The sequence below is a fragment of the Drosophila biarmipes genome, unplaced genomic scaffold (genome assembly GCF_025231255.1).
Source record: "Drosophila biarmipes strain raj3 unplaced genomic scaffold, RU_DBia_V1.1 ptg000017l, whole genome shotgun sequence".
Classification (NCBI taxonomy): Eukaryota; Metazoa; Arthropoda; class Insecta; order Diptera; family Drosophilidae; genus Drosophila; species Drosophila biarmipes.
The window spans coordinates 434,829-456,390 of record NW_026114535.1 but is presented as its reverse complement, the minus strand read 5'-3'; the positions used below and the strand labels follow the sequence as shown (position 1 = coordinate 456,390).

Here is a 21,562-nt window from a genome sequence, read left to right as displayed (position 1 = left end):
GCTTCCTCCAGCTTGATTTGCCAGAACGCACGTTTTAGTACGATACTGCATTTGACTGAGGAAATTCTGCTCAGGATACCATCTATGTTTTGAAAAGGGTACTCGTCCTTCTTGGTCACCTTGTTTATTCTACGCGTGTTAAGGCAAAGCCTATTTTTCCAGGCTTTATTATCAGCGTCACAGTACGCGTCTCCACCAGTTTCTCAAAGCCACCAACTAGTTCCGGAGCAATAACTTACAGCTTTCGCGTTGAAACGCTGAAGGCCTTCAATAAATATCGTGGGGTCAAGGGTAGATTTTCCATTATTTGTGACATAAACCATGGCTTAGTTTGAACACAGTGCGTGCATCCACGCAGGCCGTGTAGCGCACGTGGTCCTGTATAGCAATAAGTGTAGTAATTGTATTCGATGTATAGTTTAACAAAACGATTCCCTTTTAGAATTAATATCATGAACTTTTTTACCAAGGGTAATGTGTGAATTTCAAAAGTCTTATTGATGAAGTTTTGTACAAACTCGACAACGAGATGATTGGCATGTTGCGGCTCCATGTCGTCTGCGTAGACAACTGATGCAAATACCTATTCTTTTTGCGAATTCTACCGAGATATTTTCGAAGGGAGTACAACTTTTAATAATATGTTCATCTGATTTACAGAAGAAGGCTTGTTCCCTTCCTGCCCGTGCTAGGGAACTCTACTCCCTGGCGTGTTGATAACGTTTATTAGGCGCCTCTGAACAATCTTTCTACAACGGAATATAATCGTAACTAAATTGTTATTCCCATCGTGATCTATTCTAGACATGACGATGTGAATTATCATTGCGTTGGCGAGAATATTCTCCTTGCCTAGCGAGAAAATAGATATAAACATAGCAGTTTAGGTATCGATAAGGGATCAAAACGCCGCGGTGGATGGCGCTTGCATCGTTTGGATTTTAAACAATCGAGAGATACTTTTAAAGTATATTAGCCATGGATTTCAATATACCCTGAATAAGGCCGCATGGGCCTTTGCGTATTTTGCTTCTGTGATCTCGTAAGCCTTTACTGTTTCTAAGACCTCGTTCTCTAAACAGGATAATAAGTGACTAATCTTTTCGACATTTAATACAAATTCGTCGTTGTTGCTAAGCTGATAAGCAAACCTATTTTATAGCTTTGAACTCGGCATAGTTGCCGAATTTCGGGAGATTCATGTGCGGTAGTATTCTGCAGTGGCTGCGGAAAAATTTAAACTACTATTATTTGCGAAGATAGAATTATTTAAATCTACTTCCCATCGATTGCAATACATGGTGTATGTGTATGTATGTGTCTTAATGTGGTTGATGACTGAAAGCCAAGTGAATATGATACTATGTGTTTGTGCAAATGATGAAAATAAAGTTTGCATATATTTACGTATGCCACTTTACCATCGCTGTACAGGCGCTCCCGCGATGAGAAGACGAGGTATGTACTTCTCGGTTTTACCGCGATGAGGTTAGGTTGAAGCCCGCTGATGTTCTTCTGTGACTAAAAAGATGTTAGGGACGCACCCGGTGATACGATGATGTATGTGGAGCATACCACTCTCCAACGAAGGACGATTTTCTATGGCACCTCTCTAAGGGTGCCGACGAGATTTTGACGAGGAGATAGGGTACTGCGCTCCGGCTGTCCGGCCGCTCCAACGAAGAAATATGAAATTTAAGTTGCAAGGTTTGCATCTCCAAATATTTGACAATGCACTCAATGTATGATGCCGATGCACTTGTTGCGCAATGCAAATTTGGCCGCATGCATGGGAGTAGTTTTTTTTAGCGACGGTAAGATGTACTACGCCCCTGCTCGCAGCTTTCGGTAGTTGGACGTCGCACCGAACATAGAAAACAATTACAAAAAGGGAAAAGACCAAAACACTGCTACAAAATAAACTTCTGACTGTTTCTTGGCAGCTATATATTAAAGTTGTCTGTTTTTTATTTATTTAATCGCTGTGAACGGCAATTAAAGTAATGAAAAAACGCCTCAGAAATGTGGGCGAAGCCTACTACTGTACATACACGAAGAAATGAAAATCTACAGTAGTTGCCCGAATGCTACATTAATCAAAAGGTATTGCAAAAATTAAAAGAAATGCTTACCAAGCCTTTAATAAAATCAATTAGTTTTGGAGAATGAGTCGATTAACCCCTTAACTGATGTTGAGGATGCTCCGTTCGAAAGTAATACGCCTAACAAACTGTTAAGTGACTTCTTAAAAGGAAAAAATAATTTTGTTCGTCCCAAAATAATGTTTCTTTCACTTTGGAAAAAACCACCTAGTTTGGCGAAAAAAAACAACTATAAATAGATAATCCTTGTACACTTGTAACTTGTTAAATACTTTAGCTACAGGATTGTGCTATATGTCGTTAGAAAGGTATTTCATGGTATAGTTACATCTTTCATACACGATTCGTCTAGATACTACCGTTACAAAATTTTTTTATTCCATTTTCTCATATTTTTAGCGGATTTTTCAAAAGCTGTTCTAAAGATTTTAAATTAAATTTCAAGCTGTATAGTTCTTAAGATTCCTCAAATTTTAACGTATAATACATTGCTGGAAAAGGTACCGTTTGAAAGTTACAAATAAAATAAATGGCCACATTTACCAGAACATTGCCTGAGCATTGAACTTTGCAAACTGTATTTGACGGTCCTGGAAATAGAAGATTATGTTAAATAGCTTAATATAAAAAACATTAGTTCTACCAGTTTTGGAAAAACTCATGAGCTAAAAAGATTCCAGTTGTGAAAAATCCTAATTTTATATCCTTGTCTCAGAGATCTTAAATAAAAAACCTCATAATAAATGAATAAATGTATAATAGATAAATACACAAATTAATAAATTTATGAACTTAGGAAATAATTTGTCCTCTTAAAAATATCTGATATCAAACAAAAACACCTCTTAACGATGTAAAAAATAGTGACGACTGAACCTTTAATATACAAAAGTTCTGATATCACAATTTGTGACGTAAATATGACAAAACCTAATCAGCCTATAGAACAGCCATAATACCTCTTAGAGGCATTGTTCTCTAACCTACAGTCAATACTTACAGTCAATACCTATTGATACAAATGTAAGTATTACATCAATCCAAATCATCAACGACTTTCCTATTTATACCCATTAAAATGCTTACGGTGTTTCACAGCATAAGCTTGAGTTATCTAGGACGTATCGTAACACAACATAACATATCGATAAACTGTTGCTCTAAGAAACACAAATGTGGGAAATATTTAAGCTCGTAAATTGAGCTAAATCCTAGAGAGTGACAGGCTTATAGGTAAAAAAATGCCCTCCGAAAACTCACAAAAGCGTTAAAGTAACAAGAAGCAAGTATCCAATGATGCTATGTAGGGAAAATCGTAAAATCTGCCAAAAAATAATCTCTGTGAAGATCTCATCCAACTGCATGCTCGACAACAGAAACTATGTAGAAAGCAATAGGCGGCTGGGCCCTCAAATAAAGACAGAGCCAGAAAGTTCGCACCCCAAAAATGTAAAGTCCTCGAACAAACGCATTTATACTAAATAAAATCGCGTATTTTTATTAGAACTTATTGGATCCGAAATAATCTCAGAATGATTATTACACTCCCTTGCAATGTTTGCACTCTCACCCAGATCTTCAGTTCCATTACAGGGCATGGCCACTTTCCAAAAATATGGAAAAAATAAATTATAATAATGGTAGTGAATACTGGAAAAGATCACTTACGAGTAGTTGCTGCGTCGTACACACCCATATGCTTTCTATCATGCTTAACAAAGCTTTTCCATAATAAAATACTATCTCACCAATTTGGGTTTCGTTAAAAACACGAAACTATCGGCAAGGTCAATTGCATTACTTTTGAAACACGAAGCGGATTCAAAAATCGATTGCAGTGCAGTATATTTAGGTGTAGTCGAATTGCTATGTCTGACGATTAGTTGATTGGAAATGGAGTCCCCCAAGGAAGCCTACTTGGTAATAAGCAGACTACTAGTTTATTTTTTTATTTATCGCCGATGGATAACTCCTTATCTGGCTACAATTAATTAACATTAATCTATTATTAAAAATTAGTTTAAAAACATTCCCTTAGAGAATTGCCTTAACATATCCCTCTTGGCCCGCCAGCTGAATCTTATGCTGGAAGGCAGTGAATTAAACATTCTAAGAGTCTTTAGTACTATGAGGTCACAAGTGCAAAGAAAATGAAAAAATTGCAATGCAAGCTTCAACATCTTTTTTCTGCCTCACAATCCAAACAATCTGGACACTTCCTGAGGGATTCCAACTATTTAATTAATAACAGAGTGAGGGTGATTATTGATGTTATAAGTGGATGGAATGATAACAGGATGTTCGCATAACAAACGTAGTACATAGGTCAGATTGAAGCTATATCAAATCGCTTACAGTGACAGTCCTATTATCATTATTAGTATCATTATTTTTTGTATTAGTATTATTATTATTGTTATTATTGCTATTGTTTTTATTATAATTTTTATTATTATTATTATATTATTGTTATATATTGTCAATCCCAAATTTGTTTTGTATTCCTCCATTCTATACACCTTCTATGTAGTACTGTAAGAATCTTGTAACTCTGTAAGCTTCGCATACAATAAGGCAGTCTAAAATAGATCTCAACGAGAACACAACATATTGGCGACAAGAAAAAAAGTGAAATATTTAGTCGAAAGATAAAAACAGTTAAATCGCATAAATCGTGACGAGTAGTCGTTGATTTTCATCAAGATGCCGGCAGATGGTGATTTAATCCAATCGATACTTGCTCAACAGCAAGCATTTACAATAGACATAATGGAACAGCCAAAAAAAAATGGATACGAGCAATGATGGATAGAAACGCTTCTCGTGGGTAGGATGCTTCAAGTCACACGGGTGAGTTATCTGCGTGTCCTCCATACCACAATACACATCAATACTGGGAGTCTTACATTGAACAGTTAACCCAGCATTTTAACGCGTATTCGGTTAGTGCGGAAATAAAGCGAAAGGCTTATTTTCATTCGTGGTGGGGCGTAAGCATAGTCGAACTATTCGGGAGCATTTGAACACGTGTACATACATGCAACTCACAGACAAGTTAACTCTTCAGAAGTCCCATCCAACTCTTAAAGATGTGCTTATAGTTGCAGAAACCTGTGAGGCAACTATAAAAACCGTGGCAGACTTCAAAGAAACAGTATCAAAGCAGGACCCAATAAACGCAGCTCACACTTATACAAAAAACCCATTCCTTGGTGGTGGTGAATGTGAAGCCAAATCAAACAAAGATTCACTAAAATCATGCTCTGGTTGTGGACACAATCATGCCACAGAGAAGTGCAAGTTTTCCGATGCCGTATGTCACAAGTGCAGTAAAAAAGGACATAAAGCTGTTGTGTGCATGTCGAAGCAAGACAAAAATAAATGGCAAATGCAAAATAAATGCAATGGCAATTACATGCGTTTGGTCATACACCAATACCGTTGCTTGGGAAGTTGCACACAATTGCAAAGTGCGTTGAGAACATTGAGTCATCAAGCAATCTATTTGGTATAGATTTATTCAACATTTTCGGCTTTGATATCATGCAAGTATCAAACGTTCAAGAGGTGCACGAAGACGAATTAGGTGGCCTTTGCAGCACGTACAACAAAGTGTTCGAACCAGCCATGGGTGTCATAATAGACTTCAAAGCAAGTGTCTTTTTAAAGCAGTCAGCAACACCAAAGATTTTCAAAAGCCGTCAAATTCCATCCGCACAGATGGATAAGTTCAGAGCTGAGGCAGACAGACTTACACAAGCCGGAATTTGGAAGCCGATCAAATTAAGTAGCTGGGCATCTCCAATTGTGCTTGCACCAAAACCAGGTGGCGCTATTCGCATATGTGGCGTTTTTAAGCAAGCAGTCAACACATAGATCGATGTTGAACTGTACCCGCTACCGACAAAAGAGTCTCTGTTTCACATAATACACGGCAAGCAGTTCAGCAAAATCGATTTAAAGGATGCCTATCCTCAAATGGAACTGGATGAGGATTCAATACCTATCATGGTCGTCAGCACACCCCTTGGCCTAGTTCAATACCAGCGTATTCCCTACGGGATTGCCAGTGCTCCAGTGATCTTTTAAAGGTATTTGAAGCAGCTTCTAAAAGGAGTAGGAGGATGTGGCAACTACTTAGATGGCATCATTATCTCAGCACCTACAAATGAGCAACACCTAAAGCAAATCTACCATGTTCTCAGTATTCTTCGTGAGAACGCTATTAGATGCAAAAAGGAGAAATGCTTCTTTTTTAAGGACGAAATTGAGTACTTAATACGAAGAATCAGCGCTAAAGGGATTCTTCCCGACAGCTCAGGCTTGGAGGCTGTTAAACTGTTGCGTCCGCCTTCTAGTCTGCAGCATTTACAAGCCTTCATTGTTAAAATTAATTACTATTACAACTTTATACCGAACTATTCTCAGTTGGCCGCTCCTTTAAACCAACTTCGTAGAAAAAATGTAGCATACCTTTTCGGGCCGCAACAACAACAAGCTTTTACAGCCCGGAAGTCCCATATTATCAACTCAGCGACTCAATGAAAACCTAAGACTAGTCCTAGCGACAGATTTATCATCTTTTGGTATTGGTGTAGTCCTTTCGCATATCCAACAAGATGGCAAGAAGAGACCTATTGTTTTCGCATCCAAAACACTTGACAAGCATCAGGTTAAGTACAGCCAAATCGAAAAAGAGGGACGTTCTAAAGTATTCGGAGTGAAACGTTTTCACCAATATTTGTACGGTCGAAAGCTTACCCTTATAACGGATCACAAACCACTTGTAACGATTTTCAATCCAGGCAAGCATCTTTATTTAATGACGTCAAACAGGCTCATGGCCTATAATTTTGAGACTCAGTATCGTTCTACATCTGCTCATGGCAACGCAGATGCCAGATTCCCGTGGGCATGGATCCGGATTTCGGCAGAGAAAAAGAAGTCTGCCACATCGTAATGGAACTGTCACCACCGACAATTCTGAGATCATTCGCAACCACATCGAAAAGGACAAGTCTTACGGTATGTTACTGTAAGATGGCCAGAAAAACGTCAGCAAGGCGAGGAACCATTATCATCATACTTCAATCGAAAATTTGCCCTCACAATCAACAAAAAATTGCTTTGCCTATACACAGATGCCAGTCGTGTAGTAATCCCAGTAACTCTTCAGGTGCGTATCCTGAATCTGTTACACGAAGGACATTGGCGCATTGTTCGAATGAAGGAGGTAGCTTGACAACATGTCTGGTGGCCTACAATCGACGCAGACATTAAAAGCCTTGCTCAACAATTATGCTCTTCCAAAAGAGTACCAAAGTTGGCCTGCAGCAACAACAGCGTGGGAGCGAATCCATATCGACTTCGCCGGCCCAATATTCCATTTCATGTGGCTAATCTGTGTAGGCGCTTACTCGCAGTTCCCATTTGTTGTTCAAGAGTTGTCCACTACAACCGCTTACACGAACGCTGCACTATCATCGATAGTCGCCATCGAAGGATATCCAAAAACAATGGTCAGCGACAACGGTCCCTAGCTTACGGCTAACGTCTTCAAACGTCTTGGAATAAAACAAATAACCACAGCACCATTCCATCCAGCATCCAATGGATTAGCAGAGCGTTTCGTTTAGACGTTCAAATTCTCAGTCAAGAAAAGCCTCAAAGGCGATATACCAGTCCGAGTAGCAGTTACTAATACCTTGCTTCTTACGGGTTCACTCCAAATTCCTACGGAAAATCTTCCGCCGAGTTAATCCATGGTCGTCCAGTCCGTACCGTACTAAGTCAACTTTTCGAGCAGCCTGTCGAAGCCAAGCAATCGGTTACCAACTACGTCCCAAATCAAATGGTATACGCTCGTAATTATGCAAGGGGAGAAAAGGATTGAAGGCTCTATCGACCGTATAATTGGAAAAATGCTTTTCATGGCGCGCACCACAAATGGTTATATCAAGAGCCATTTCAACCAGCTAAAACCGAAGTTCCCAGCAAGCAGCTCCATCGAAAAACCTCCAGAGTTCTTTTGGATCCCGGATATTCCACCCTCTTCAAATTAACCACTACGACAACAAGATCAACCACCACAACAACAAGAAGATGAACCGGTAACTCCGTCAACCGTTCAGCAACGTCATCCTGAACCTGAGCCACCCGAGAGCTCTACAAGATCGACCCAACAACCAAAGCAAAAACAACAAGCACGACTTTCTATTGGCATACCTGTTCGCCAAAGTAGTTGTGTTCGCCAAGAAGTAGATCGTTTTAAGCCCAAGGATTTCCGAAAACCTAAAAATCCTACTTGTTTTTAATTAAAAGAGGAGATGTGTTATATATATTGTCAATCTCACAACTGTCTTGTATTCCGCCATTCTATATACCTTCGATGTAGTACTTTAAGAATCTGGCAACTTTGTAAACTTCGTATTTAATAAGGCAGTCTGAAATAGAACTCAACGAGAACACAACAATTATTATTATTATTATTATTTTTATTATTATTGTTATTATTATTATTTATATTCTTTGTATTATTTTTATTATTATTATTGTGAGAACATGATTTGCTGAGGATTCATAAAAGTAAATAATTGCTTCAGAGATGTCATCATAAATTATGTCCAGGAGTGCAATGTAAAAAATTCCTTAAGTTGAATTTTAAGTTACCTGGTCATACATATCAACGGAAGGTTCAATGTTCGAGGGAAACAGGAAGCAAATAAATAGGCGGTATCGGCATCGGTAGAAGCAGCAACATAACTCGTACGCCAGTATTAAAGGTATAGACGAATGTGATTTTTTAGAGTTAAAAATGCGTCAAAGTGCTTTAGGGCTTGCATTCAAACTATGCACAACTTCAAAAAATGTATTGGTTATATGAACATTTATTAAGAAAATCAAACTCACTTTTGAGCTACCTGTATCTTTCACCATCGACTGGGTTATGTGTTTCAAAATTTTTTTTGTATCTTTTTGGCTTTTGTATTTTTGCAGTCCTTCAATACACCAAGGAAGTCTGTAGGAGCCCCGTAATTTGGAACGGACTATGCTGTCCAGAGTGTTTCTAAACGTTAAAATAGAGGTTTTATAAATAGTTTGAGTACAAGAGATCGATAGCAGACAATCAAGCTATTTATCTAGGATTTGCCAATAAATGGCAGAAAGCTATAAAATGTATTGATTAAGCACTTGGGCTTGTGTTGCGTAACACAATTTGAAACGGTAAATTTAGCAAGAGTTACATTACAATGAAAATTAAGTCAAGAAGTCTATACAAATTATTGAAAATATTATTAATTTTGGTGGGACCGAAACAAAAACATTCATTAATGATAATTATTAATGATAATTATTTCATATTATTGAATTATAATTCCGGGCACTATAGCAGATGCTTGTCGGTCACACGTTCACAAAACAGAACTAAGGTTGAGGTCTCCTGCCACGCATCCTCCAAGCTAGCATGTATGTTAGAAATATTGTCTTGGTGAGCCTGGTAAACCCAGCCAGACACCATCACCGCCAACTTGTCCAGAAGCAACATAATTAATCACTGCATTCTGCCAAGTCTTAAGTTTACGAAAAACTTGAAATAATTTTACGAAGAATTAATTCGAACGAAAATTAGAATTTGGCCAAGTTTCAGCCAGAATTACTGTTCATAAAGACAGAGTTCGTTTTATTTCCTATGCCGGATATGTTTTGAAATTATATTTTTGTCCCATTATTTTCTAAATTATGGTTTTTTGAATTTATTGCAGACAAGCCCGTAGCAGGTTGCCAGTTTATTATCGTTTTAAGGAATAAAAGTGCAGTCGAATCAGTCTATCCGAAGAGCGTAGAAGAAATTGCATCAATAGAAAGAGGCAGTGAAGAGCACTTTGAAGAGACTATCCGACTACACATAATATCAAAATCCGAAGACAAAAGCATACAATGTTGATTTAGCTCCCGCCGCGAATATGAATAAAACATATTTTCTATGAGCGCATTCCATCATAATGTAAGTGCATGAGACGAAACGGCGGAAAGCAAAGAGAGAGCAAGTACAGGCAGAAAGCGTCGAGCGATATCGTGAAAGGCAAACGGCAGTCCAGAGAGAGCGCAGTTTGGGAGAGCAACTATTGTAAATTGCGAACATAAGCAACGCAAAAAAAACAGGAGAATTAAAAGCAGCTCGCGATGAACTGTTCTTTTAGCTGATGTTGATGGCGTGAATAGGGCAGTAAACCGAAACGAAGAGCATTAGGATCTAATAAAAGGCCGGTAGTGACATCTGTAGCGGTCCAGGCTAAGAAGCGATACAGCGGATGAAAATGTACTAGGACCAACAATCCTAAATTGAATAAGCTTGACTGGTCCCGCTCTCTCTGCCGCCGTCAAGCGTCGAGAAAACAACGTGTAATTGTGAAACTCTGTAAAACTATAATAAAACTAATAAAATCTATAAATCAAATAGTGGTAACCAACCCGTTACCATACATCTATGACAGGCACGCCGCCTATTGGGGGTTTTGAGGTTCACTTTTAGAAGAAGTCGAAGTTCGCAACGGTTTAAGAAATGCACAACCATAGAGTCCAAAAGGGGACTGGATATCTCCCTGTGCAGTATGGTCCAGAACCCGTTTTTTTTTTGGCATAAAGTCGATTTTTTTTGTCAATATATCGTTCTTTTCTTGTTTTTATCTTAAAGTAAATTCTTCATACATTATAAAAATGTTAATTAAAAGCTTTAAATGTGCCACCAAAGCTTATTGTGAGCTTTTAAAAGTGCGATTGCGATCAGCTGATTTCCGAATAGAAATTCGCGCCAAAATATTTACTTGCTTTGAGTGGTGGTGTAATTTAGTCCGAAAAATTAAACTAAAGTATGGAAAATAATCCTCAAGGTATGCACTATTTAATGTATATTGTTATTTTATGTGTAGTTCTACGTTTTTAGTGCATGAACTGGCTCACTTTTTTATACCCTTGCAGAGGGTATAATGATGATTTCAGTCAGAAGTTTGCAACGCAGTGAAGGAGACGCTTCTGACCCCATAAAATATATTTATTCTTGATCAGCGTCACAAGACGAGTCGATCTAGCCATGTCCGTCTGTCCGTCTGGCCGTCTGTAGGTCTGTCCGTCCGTCTGTCCGTTCGTTTCTCGGCAAACTAGTCTCTCAGTTTTAAAGCTATCGGGCTGAAACTTTCCCAAAAGTCTTCTTTCTATTGTAGTAGTATATAAGTCGGAACCAACCGGATTGGACAACCATATCTTATAGCTCCCATAGAAATTATCAGGGAAAAAATAAAAAAATATTTCATCTTTGGTGTTTTTATATATAACACCACTCTGCTGGGAAATAACATTTTTTAATTGGGTTTGAATTTCGAAAATAAATTTTATCAAAATCGGACAACTATATCATATAGCTGACATAGAAACGAACGGAAAATTGGTGGGAAAATAATTAGAAACAAATTATAGCTTTGGGGTTTTTTGACATATTAAGAATATTTTTTTTTGATTTTTAATAATTTCAAATTTTGAATTTCTCTAACATATAGATGTAAAAAAAAATGGTCTAAAAAAAATGTAATAATTTTTTTAATATCACTGAAGTTGCACAAATTGCACATGGTGTAACTAAAGTGGATTATTTCTTATAACTGCAAGGGTATACAAACTTCGGCTTGCCAAAGTTTACTTCCTTTCTTGTTTGTTGCTAAAATTCATTAGTGAAAACCGTTTGGTAAGACTGCTCCGATACCCCATGTTTGAAATTTATTAATGTCTCTTTTACTAATAGAATTAAAAATAATTAAGTTTACTTATGCGCAGACCAAGGGTTAACTTCATGGATGCTGGCGATGGGATAAGAGGTTTAACCACCCTTTAATGATTGATTTTCAGGCTTGCCTTAGAGATTGCGTGATTTCAGAAATTTTGCATGTAGTGTTGAATAAAGAATAAAGTTCACAAAGATCCTAAATAATTTCATCCGTTTCGAAAAGAGAGTCTTTGCTGCCAACGCAGCTTTCGCTCTGCCAATAAGATTGGAAATGGTTGAATACATCTTCCGGCACATCAACGTAAGCAGTGTGGAACTTGAGGCGACAAAGAGAGGCACTAGAAACCGCCTCAAAGCCGCGAAGCTTTGCAGCTGTGACATCAGCTCTGCACTCTACTCACGAACTAGAATAAATTTCTAAAAAATACGTCTGGTCCACACAAGCGCTGTAAAGAGCCTTCCCTCCGTCAACCTTTGCTGACGACGCAGATATTCTCAGCCGTTCTATATACCCTATATAAGCAACAGAGCCTTTTTTACTGGGGAATAAAAATAGAAATGGAAATAATGAACTATCAACCCAGCGATAGAATCTAAGGAAGTGCAACTCTAAAAGAGTTAAATTTAATTGTAAGTCAATGTCTGGTTATAAGATTTTATAACTTATTATAGTGTCAACTTATAAAAAAGGTACAATTAAGAAAAGCAAAATATACAAAAAAAATTTACACGCACATTTATAAAAAAACAGGTTGCTCAAATGATTTTTGACCCATGAAAGCTTTGGCTAAGACTAATCCTGTATCTTTGTTATATAGACAACGAAATAACACAATTTATTTAGTAATCAGTTGTAGTCACTGAGGCAAACAGAGCCTATTATGACAAACACATTATATCAATCAATTTGTAACAAACGTGCATTATGTGATTTACTATATAAAAAACATTCTAAGCGTTTCAGATTATGCAAGATTCATTAAAATCTTACAGCTTAACACCTGCATATTGAACTACAGCGTGCCGAATATGGAAAACTTATAAAGTGCATTTATGTTATTTATTTTCGTCAAAAAATTGGATATAAGAGCTTTTGTTCATATTATCAATCACTTAATTGACCTACTTTTCCAAAGGTCAACAAAAATCCTTTAAAATATCAGAAATAAAAAAAAAGTTAACTTTGGCAACCTGAAGTTTGTATACCCTTGAAGTTATAAGAAATAATCAACGTTAGTAACACCATGTTAAATTTTAAGAACTGTTGACTTCAGTGACATTAAAAAAAAATATATTGCCTTATTTCCCTGACCGTTTCTTTGACAGCTATATGAAATAGTCGTCTAATTTTGATATAATTTAATTCGGAATTCAAAACTAATTAAACAAATTTATTTTTAAGCATAGGAAGTTGTATATTAAACAAGAAAGGAAGTTGACTTCGGCATGCCAAAGTTTGTAAGCCCTCGCCACTATTAGAAATAATCAACTTGGTAACACCATGTTTAATTTTTAACTATTATTGCTAGCTTGATTTCATTATTTCTTTGACCGTTTCTTTGACAGTTATATATTGGAGTAGCCCGATTTTTATTATATTTAATTCTAAATTCTTAAAAAAATATATATGATTTATCCAATGTTACAAAATAAAATATGTCAAAAAACACCGAACCTATAAAATGTTTCACATTATTCTCAAACTAATTTTCCGGTCGTTCCTATGACTATATTATATAGTCGTCCGATTTTGATAAAATTTAATTCAAAATTCAAAACTAATTAAAAAATGTTATTTCACGACAAACGCCAAAGATATAATTTTTTTTGCTTTTTTTATGGACGTTGATGAACTTTGAACAGTACAAACAAGTGTCCCATCGACACCAAGCATGTTCTTGTTACGCGCGGGGCCCTTTAATCAATTTGGGCAAAAAATGCGAGTTCGCGAGGAAGATACATAAAACAAATAGAGACGGGACACAAATGAAAATAAAAGGCACAATAATGAAGCAAATAAGTTAAAATATTAGTTTTTAGTACCGGGATAGATGTTGAAATGCAAATTAAATGATGGTTATAGTTATTACATAGACCCATAAGGGCTCGTGCAGACAAAAGATTGATGTACACTGTTGAAAATTTAGAGGATAATAATTTCGTGCTAGTCTAACAGGAACGTTGAATGTTAGACGGTTTAAAAGATCTGCAGAATCAATGTCACCTACTATAAGATTATGTTTAAAAATAGTACCAAGCATTGTTCTACGATTTACAAGTGTAGGTAAATTAAGCAATTGTAATCCACTCTGGTAGGAAGGTATCCCAGTTCAAACTACGCTGGGCAAACAAAAGATATTTTTGTTGTACCGACTCAATACGGTCGATGTGCACTTGATATTGTGGACTCCAAGCCGACGAACAATATTCCGAAATAGGACGGACAAGGGAGGTAAATAATAATTTGGTCGTATAAGGGTCATCAAATTCTTTTGACCAACGCTTTATAAACCCAAGAACAGTCATGGCTTTGTAAACAGTGGATATAATGTGGCAGTTAAATTTAAGTTTAGGGTCAAGAAGAACACCTAAATCGTTAACTGAATATATACGTAACTAAATATAAACGTAGGAGTGCCCCTATAAAAAGTCATAACGTTGCATTTCAGGCAGCTCAAATTTAAAAGGTAGTACTCACACCATCCATGAAAACAATCAATATTTGACTGTAAGTTAAATCCCGATGCTATATCATTATATGACAAACAAAGCTGAACATCATCAGCATACATTAGTACACGAGAATGTGTGATGATTGAGGGAAGATCGTTAATAAACAAAGTAAACAGCAAAGGGCCCAAATGACTACCCTGAGGCACTCCAGATGTCACGTAGATCAATTTTGAAAAAGCATTCTTGAATATAACCCTCTGAGTCCTACCATTCAAGTAACATGAAATCCAAGATAATAGATTTTCAGGAAACCAAAGCTTATCTAATTTAAATAAAAGAAGTGAGTGGTTAACGGAGTCAAAGGCCCTACTAAAATCTGTATATACAATGTCAGTCTGCATTTTTTTTTAAATCCATTTATTACACTAGATGACAATATCGTGCTAACACGGTGAAATAAGCGAGGAACATAAATGTTGCAAAAGGAGAAGTCAAAGACTGAAGCGCATTGGTAAACCAAGGAGGTCTGTTTAGGTTTGAAAGAAACCGATCAGGTACGCGTTCATTAAAAAACGTATTTAAGACTGTATAGAATAGTTCAGTGGCACTTTCAATGTCTGTACAATTGTACAAGTCTGTCCAATTATAATGAGAAATCATATATTTAAGTTTATTATAGTTACATTTACGAACACATCTCTTTTTAGTTGGAGAAACTAAAGGAAAGAGGGTATCAGAGCAGGGGAGGCAAATTGTCAGTTCCATAGTTGGATGATATCGGTCTTTAGGTACTAGAGCGTCAGTTCTACACACAATGATTTCAGAAGGGTCTGAAACAAACACAAAATCATGGGCGGATAAAGGCATAGCGACAAATGAGTCAGTAGGAGGAGACCAAGAAGACAGGTGGAATACAAGAACTTGTAACAAAAGCAGATTAAGATTGCAAGAACACTTTCACACTTAGAAATTTAATTTCATTCGGGATATGAATGAGAATTCTTTCAGATATTAGGCTAGGTTAACGGCAATCAACAACCCTGTCCACAAGCGACGCTAAATTAAAATAAATTAAATTTGGATTTAGTCAAAGGGCGATTACTCTCTTTTATGTAAAAGCATGCATACTTTGAGAATTGCCTCTATAATTTTGGGCATCCGCCTTTAAACCCAATTTTTTTTTTATTTTAGAAGGAAAAACTAATGAAAAGAGTCCTTCCAGATAGAAAAAAACTGAAATTAAAATAGACAAATTAAAAAGTTTACGAAATGGTTTACAAATGGTTGACGCACAAAACTTAAGCATACATCCAGGAAGTCCATCTGGACCGGGAGAACAAGTTGACGTTGTTGTTGCGAGTATAGATGTACCGATGAAGGCAACGCCGATGACTTACGCATGGCATTAACAATGTTGTAAAACTGTTTCGGATCGTTAAAAAATTAAAATTTACATCGATATATATACATAGAAGAGCAATGACTGTTGAAAACATTAAAATATGTTCGAGCCACAACATATTTCGAAAAATCTGCTGGTTTACCCGATTTTGTACACTTTTTATAAGTGTTAGATTTAAGGTTTTTAATCTTTTGAAGCGCATTGGTAAGCAAGGAGGCCTGTTTAGGTTTGAAAGAAACCCATCAAGTACGCATTCGTATTTAACACTTTATAGAATAGTTTAGTGGCACATTCAATGTCTGTACAATTGTACAAGTCTGTTCAATTATAATGAGAAATCATATAGTTAAGTATATTAAAGTGGCATTTACGAAAACACCTCTTTCAGGTTGAGAAACTATAGGAGAGAGGGTATCAGAGCAGGGGAGACAAATTTGTCAGTTCAATAGTTGGATGATATCGGTCTTAAGGTTCATCAAGAGCGTCAATTCTACATACTGTGATTTCAGGCGAGTCTGAAACAAACACAACATATAACTGTCTACTTAAGGAATTTTTTATTAAGTTTACTTGCTGTAACGATAATTCTAAAAGGCCATCCACAAAATCATGGGCGGATAAGGGCATAGCGACAAATGAGTCAGTAGGAGGAGACCAAGAAATATCATTATACCCTCTGCAAGGGTTTATAATAGTAATAATGAATATGATTACATAATTTAATTTAATTAATATTCATTAATTAATTAAGATTTGTAATTCATTGTCCTCAGGTGGAATGAGTCGACCCAAAAGGCAATTTCCTACATTTTTGCATTCCATTGCTTAGTTGCCGAATGTAAAAAAGGAAGGGAGTGTATTTATTAAGTAGATTTACATTTTCGCCATAAAAGTTGATTTCCGAACTTTTGTTTGTTAAAGGTGCGATTGTCACTATAAATTAACCTCGTTAAGAGTTGTATTCGTTTGATATCATGTATAATATGTAATCCAGATACTTTCTCAAAATGCTTGAATTCAAATTTCTTATGCGGTACGCTTTATAAGAATTTAATTGTTATAAAAGAGTTTAGCTACGCACTAAAATATGCAAGGCTCAGGCAGTGTTCTAAGTTCTGAACTAGTAAATGTTTCCATTTTTGTTGTCTAACTTTCAAGGGTAACATTTTAGAAAACTCTTTTGGGCTATCCACTTTAAAATTTTACACGAAAGCATTCTTCAAAAATCAGAAAAAAAACTAAAAAAAAACTGAATAAAGAATCGCTTGCCCATAATTTTTAAACGGTGGTATTTAAACAAATCGTGTGGCGTACACAATTTAAAATGCCTTTCTAAAAAAATGTATATTTAGTAGTTCACTAGTTACTGGTGTACAAAATTAAGCTATATTTATATATTCATAACTAGCAAGTTTTTCCAAAAGTGGTAGGAGTAAAGTTTCTCCTAATAAGCTTTTAAATTGATCTCAAATTTCCAGGACCTTCAAATTGAGTTTGGAAACGCAAAAAAAAGGTCAAAACAATAGAAAAATGTCTTGTTTTCGTGTTTTTTTTCGTGACGACACGGTTAAAATGTATTTATTCAACGAATATTACATTAAAGTATGATATTCGAAGGATGACTTTTCCAATTTTACAAAGATATATTCAAAAATATAGAAATGGTATGGTATGGTACGGCAATTTTCCGTACTTCTTTTACTTGTACTTGTGATATCCACCGACTTTGAAAACGTGACGTGTTCTAGTGTAAAAAAAAATTCGGAATATATAAAAATAGGCATAACTTTGCTTTAATTGACTTTAAATTTTGACACAATGTTCTTTAGATAACATGCATTCAATATAAATAAATATATATATATTTAAAAAAAGTGTAATACCTTGGAAATATCATTTTTTATATTTTAAAGAACCTTACATTAAATTTCATAAAGGTCGGACGACTCTAACAAATAGCTCTCAAAGAAACGGTCAGAGAAACAAAGAAAACATTTTTTTTAATACCACTGAAGCTAGCAACAGTCCTTAAAAATTTAACATAGTGTTACTAACGTTGATTATTTCTTATAACTGCAAGGGTATTCAAAATTTGTCTGGCGAATCTGACTTCCTTTCTTGTTTTTATTTTAATTTTTAATTGTTAATTTCAGTCAGAAGCTTGCAACGCAGTGAAGGAGAAGTTTCCGACCACATAAAGTATATATATTCTTGATCAGCGTCACTAGACGAGTCGATCTAGCCATGTTCGTCTGTCCGTCCGTTTCTACGCAAACTAGTCTCTCAATTTCAAAGCTATCGGGCTGAAACTTTTCCAAAAGTCTTCATTCTATTGCAGGTAGTATATAAGTCTGAACCAGCCGGATCGAACAACTATATCTATATCAACTATATCATATAGTTGCCATAGGAACGATCGGAAGATTAGTCGGAAAACATGAAATGAAAATGATATCTTTGGTGTTTTTTAGCATATAACTTTATTAGCTTACAAATAACATTTTATAATTAGTTCTGAATTTCGAATTAACTTTTATTAAAATCGGGCGACTATATCGACTATAGCTATAATAGGAACAATCGGATAATTGATTGGAAATAATATGAAAAAAAATATTGCTTTGGGGCTTTTTAACATATTATCTTATAATATTGGGAATATAAATATATGTTCAATATCTAATCATGACGGAGTTAAATCCTCGGTAGTCCAGAAAGTTTTGTGTCCCAAGCTTTTCCTCAAGTCCAAGTAATTCAGCAGAAGACTTCAGTTTCAACGTTATAATTTAATTAATTAAATATAATTTAAGAAATTTAAGTTGTTATCTAGTCGCTGTCAAGTCCAGAGTTCTCTCTTCTGTTAATACCAGCCCTCGGTGGGTTGGCGTTAACGTCGGCGTCAGCGTCAGCTTTTGCCGATCTTGTATTTCCCACGCTACTCCACTTGCACGGTGAGCAGTCAGCAGGCTGGCGGATGTTGCTGTGCTGACTTAGCACGAGGGCGGGAGCAGGTAGATCGGTGCCCGGGCCAGTAGGTCGGTGCCCGGTCGTCGCATGTTAGCCGGCGAATATTGTTGGGCCGAGTCAGCACCGGGGCGGGGACAGGTAGTCGGTGCTATTAACTGTTAACTCAGGTAGTCGGTGCTGTTAACTGTTAATTTATATTCTTGATAAGCGTCACTAGACGAGTCGATCTAGCCATGTTCGTCTGTCCGTCCGTTTCTACGCAAACTAGTCTCACAATTTCAAAGCTATCGGGCTGAACTTTCCCAAAAGTCTTCATTCTATTGCAGGTAGTATATAAGTCGGAACCAGCCGGATCGGACAACTATATCTTATTACTCCCATAGGAACTATCGAGGAAAAGATTAAAAAAAATTATATCCTTGGTGTTTTGCAACATATAACACACGCTTGGAAATAACATATTTTAATTACTTTTGAATTTATAATTAAATTTTATCGAAATCGAACGACTATATCATATACCTGCCATTGGAACGAGCGGAAAATTAGTTGGGAAATCATGCAAAATAATATCTTCGGTGTGTTTTAACATACGCGTATAACCTCCTACGCTTGGAAATAACCTTTTTTTATTGGTTTTCGATTTCGAATTAAATTTTATCAAATTCCTACGACTATATCATATCGCTGTCATAGAAACGATCGGAAAATTAGTCGGAAAATATAAAAAGTTATATCTTTCGTGTTTTTAACATATAACCTTGTAAGCTTGGAAATAACATTTTTTAGTTAGATCTGAATTTCTTATTACATTTTATCAAAATCGGACGACTATATTATAAAGCCCCCATAAGATATAGGATAAATTAGTGGTCAAATAATATTGAAAAATTTTATCTTCGGTGTTTTTTAACTTATAACCTCCTACGCTTGGAAATAACATTTTTTATTTGGTTTTGAATTTCGATTTCAATTTTATCAAAATCCTACGACTATATCATATAGCTGCCATAGAAACGATCGGAAAACTAGTCGGAAATATAAAAAAAAGGAAGTTAGCTTCGGCAAGCCGAAGTTTGTATACCCTTGCAGCTATAAAATATAATCAATGATTTTATTAAATTGAATTCGAAATTCTTAAAAATATAAAAAATTATATTTACAATATTATAAGATAATATGTCAAAAATCCCCAAAGCTATAATTTGTTTAATATTATTTTTCCACCAATTTTCCGATCGTTCCTATGACAGCCGTATGATATAGTCGTCCTATTTATAAATATTGTCTTGGTGAGCCTGGTAAACCCAGCCAGACACCATCACCGCCAACTTGTCCAGAAGCAACATAATTAATCACTGCATTCTGCCAAGTCTTAAGTTTACGAAAAACTTGAAATAATTTTACGAAGAATTAATTCGAACTAAAATTAGAATTTGGCCAAGTTTCAGCCAGAATTACTGTTCATAAAGACAGAGTTCGTTTTATTTCGTATGCCGGATATGTTTTGAAATTATATTTTTGTCCCATTATTTTCTAAATTATGGTTTTTTGAATCTATTGCAGACAAGCCCGTAGCAGGTTGCCAGTTTATTATCGTTTTAAGGAATAAAAGTGCAGTCGAATCAGTCTATCCGAAGAGCGTAGAAGAAATTGCATCAATAGAAAGAGGCAGTGAAGAGCACTTTGAAGAGACTATCCGACTACACATAATATCAAAATCCGAAGACAAAAGCATACAATGTTGATTTAGCTCCCGCCGCGAATATGAATAAAACATATTTTCTATGAGCGCATTCCATCATAATGTAAGTGCATGAGACGAAACGGCGGAAAGCAAAGAGAGAGCAAGTACAGGCAGAAAGCGTCGAGCGATATCGTGAAAGGCAAACGGCAGTCCAGAGAGAGCGCAGTTTGGGAGAGCAACTATTGTAAATTGCGAACATAAGCAACGCAAAAAAAACAGGAGAATTAAAAGCAGCTCGCGATGAACTGTTCTTTTAGCTGGGAAAAAAGTCGACCGCTGATGTTGATGGCGTGAATAGGGCAGTAAACCGAAACGAAGAGCATTAGGATCTAATAAAAGGCCGGTAGTGGCATCTGTGGCGGTCCAGGCTAAGAAGCGATACAGCGGATGAAAATGTACTAGGACCAAAAATCCTAAATTGAATAAGCTTGACTGGTCCCGCTCTCTCTGCCGCCGTCAAGCGTCGAGAAAACAACGTGTAATTGTGAAACTCTGTAAAACTATAATAAAACTAATAAAATCTATAAATCAAATAGTGGTAACCAACCCGTTACCATACATCTATGACAGGCACGCCGCCTATTGGGGGTTTTGAGGTTCACTTTTAGAAGAAGTCGAAGTTCGCAACGGTTTAAGAAATGCACAACCATAGAGTCCAAAAGGGGACTGGATATCTCCCTGTGCAGTATGGTCCAGAACCCGTTTTTTTTTGGCATAAAGTCGATTTTTTTTGTCAATATATCGTTCTTTTCTTGTTTTTATCTTAAAGTAAATTCTTCATACATTATAAAAATGTTAATTAAAAGCTTTAAATGTGCCACCAAAGCTTATTGTGAGCTTTTAAAAGTGCGATTGCGATCAGCTGATTTCCGAATAGAAATTCGCGCCAAAAT

At 36.2% G+C, this 21,562-nt stretch overlaps 1 long non-coding RNA gene across 10 annotated transcripts in view; it reads left to right on the top strand.

Moving 5' to 3' along the window:
* Window positions 1–21,206, top strand: part of LOC122817994 (uncharacterized) — a 271,976-nt gene extending 250,770 nt beyond the window's left edge. For 5 of the 10 annotated variants that reach the window (XR_007765473.1, XR_007765474.1, XR_007765472.1 and 2 more), the window contains exon 5: window positions 9,866–10,564. This is a non-coding gene — a long non-coding RNA (uncharacterized LOC122817994). Of the gene's footprint in view, window positions 1–9,865; window positions 10,565–20,488 lie in introns of those variants that run through there. The other 5 variants (XR_007765481.1, XR_007765475.1, XR_007765482.1 and 2 more) reach the window with 3 other exon arrangements.
* Window positions 21,207–21,562: the final 356 nt, after the last annotated feature.